The sequence below is a fragment of the Palaemon carinicauda genome, chromosome 19 (assembly GCF_036898095.1).
Source record: "Palaemon carinicauda isolate YSFRI2023 chromosome 19, ASM3689809v2, whole genome shotgun sequence".
Taxonomy (NCBI): domain Eukaryota; kingdom Metazoa; phylum Arthropoda; class Malacostraca; order Decapoda; family Palaemonidae; genus Palaemon; species Palaemon carinicauda.
In genome coordinates, this window is record NC_090743.1 from 7,742,880 (window position 1) to 7,745,887 (window position 3,008).

Sequence of the window (3,008 nt, forward strand, 5' to 3'; positions counted from 1 at the left end):
ACATACATACATATACCAAAGGCACTTCCCCCAAGTTTGGGGGGTAGCCGACAACAACAAGAAACAAAACAAAAAGGGGACCTCTACTCTCTACGTTCCTCCAGCCTAACCAGGGACTCGGCCGAGTTCAGCTGGTACTGCTAGGGTGCCACAGCCCAACCTCCCACATTTCCACCACAGATGAAGCTTCATACTGCCGAGTCCCCTACTGCTGCTACCTCCGCGGTCATCTAAGGCACCGGAGGAAGCAGCAGGGCCTACCGGAACTGCGTCACAATCGCTCGCCATTCATTCCTATTTCTAGCACGCTCTCTTGCCTCTCTCACATCTATCCTCCTATCACCCAGAGCTTTCTTCACACCATCCATCCACCCAAACCTTGGCCTTCCTCTTGTACTTCTCCCATCAACTCTTGCATTCATCACCTTCTTTAGCAGACAGCCATTTTCCATTCTCTCAACATGGCCAAACCACCTCAACACATTCATATCCACTCTAGCCGCTAACTCATTTCTTACACCCGTTCTCACCCTCACCACTTCGTTCCTAACCCTATCTACTCGAGATACACCAGCCATACTCCTCAGACACTTCATCTCAAACACATTCAATTTCTGTCTCTCCATCACTTTCATTCCCCACAACTCCGATCCATACATCACAGTTGGTACAATCACTTTCTCATATAGAACTCTCTTTACATTCATGCCCAATCCTCTATTTTTTACTACTCCCTTAACTGCCCCCAACATTTTGCAACCTTCATTCACTCTCTGACGTACATCTGCTTCCACTCCACCATTTGCTGCAACAACAGACCCCAAGTACTTAAACTGATCCACCTCCTCAAAGTAACTCTCCGTTCAACATGACATTCAACCTTGCACCACCTTCCCTTCTCGTACATCTCATAACCTTACTCTTACCCACATTAACTCTCAACTTCCTTCTCTCACACACCCTTCCAAATTCTGTCACTAGTCGGTCAAGCTTCTCTTCTGTGTCTGCTACCAGTACAGTATCATCCGCAAACAACAACTGATTTACCTCCCATTCATGATCATTCTCGCCTACCAGTTTTAATCCTCGTCCAAGCACTCTAGCATTCACCTCTCTCACCACTCCATCAACATACAAGTTAAACAACCACGGCGACATCACACATCCCTGTCTCAGCCCCACTCTCACCGGAAACCAATCGCTCACCTCATTTCCTATTCTAACACATGCTTTACTACCTGTGTAGAAACTTTTCACTGCTTGCAACAACCTTCCACCAACTCCATATAACCTCATCACATTCCACATTGCTTCCCTATCAACTCTATCATATGCTTTCTCCAGATCCATAAACGCACCTCCTTACCTTATGCTAAATATTTCTCGCATATCTGCCTAACTGTAAAAATCTGATTCATACAACCCCTACCTCTTCTAAAACCACCCTGTACTTCCAAGATTGCATTCTCTGTTTTATCCTTAATCCTATTAATCAGTATTCTACCATACACTTTTCCAACTACACTCAACAAACTAATACCTCTTGAATTACAACACTCATGCACATCTCCCTTACCCTTATATAGTGGTACAATACATGCACAGACCCAATCTACTGGTACCATTGACAACACAAAACACACATTAAACAATCTCACCAACCATTCAAGTACAGTCACACCCCCTTCCTTCAACATCTCAGCTTTCACACCATCCATACCCGATGCTTTTCCTACTCTCGTTTCATCTAGTGCTCTCCTCACTTCCTCTATTGTAATCTCTCTCTCATTCTCATCTCCCATCACTGGCACCTCAACACCTGGAACCGCAATTATATCTGCCTCCCTATCATCCTCAACATTCAGCAAACTTTCAAAATATTCCGCCCACCTTTTCCTTGCCTCCTCTCCTTTTAACAACCTTCCATTTCCATGTTTCACTGTCTCTTCAATTCTTGCGCCGGCCTTCCTTACTCTCTTCACTTCTTTCCAAAACTTCTTCTTATTCTCTTCATATGACTGACCCAGTCAGTCATATAAAAAGACTTTCTTCCGAACATGAATAGTAATTTTTAATTGCATCTCTTTTTATATCTTTGCAAAACAGCATAAAATTCCATCCTGCAAAGACAGAAAAATTCATACCTAATAACCATTGAGGTTTAGGAATATATTACTTCTCTCCAAACACTGGTCGTACCATTAATGCTAGATCACTTCTGTATAGAAATCTAATATTATGTTATGCAGGACTTATATTACGTACAGTTTATAAGCTTTTATGTACTTTCATTTTATCATTATTTTGTAGAAGAATAACATTTATGTTTTCATTTATCTTTTCACACTGTAAGACCACTATTTCATTGCAACATAAGGGGCAGCATCCCACACCACTTCAAGATGGCTGGCAGAATTTATATTACGTACAGTTTATAAGCATTTATGTACTTTTCATTTTATCATTATTTTGTAGAAGAATAATATTTATGTTTTCATTTATCTTTTCACACTGTAAACCCACTAATTAATTGCATCGTGGCAACAATGTAATCATATGTGTCAACACTGTTTTTCTTTCCGCCACATACATAGTGTTTGTCCAGTGGTCACTGTTGTAACAAGCATGGAGCTGACTCCTACTGCTTTAACGTTGATGTCCGTTCATTTTCCCTTTGTCTACACATACACCGAATAGTCTGGCCTATTCTTTACATATTCTCCTCTGACCTCATACATCTGACAACACTGAGATTACCAAACAATTCTTCTATCAAGGGGTTAACCACTGCAGTGTAATTGTTCAGTGGCCACTTTTTTCTTAATAAGGGTAGAAGAGACTCTAGCTATGGTTAGCAGCTCTTCTAGGAGAAGGACACTACAAAATCAAACCATTGTTCTTTAGTCTTCGGTATTGCCATAGCCTCCGTACCATGTTCTTCCACTGTGAAGTTTTTATAGTTTATATAGAAAATATTTATTTTAATGTTGTTACTTTCCTTAAAATAT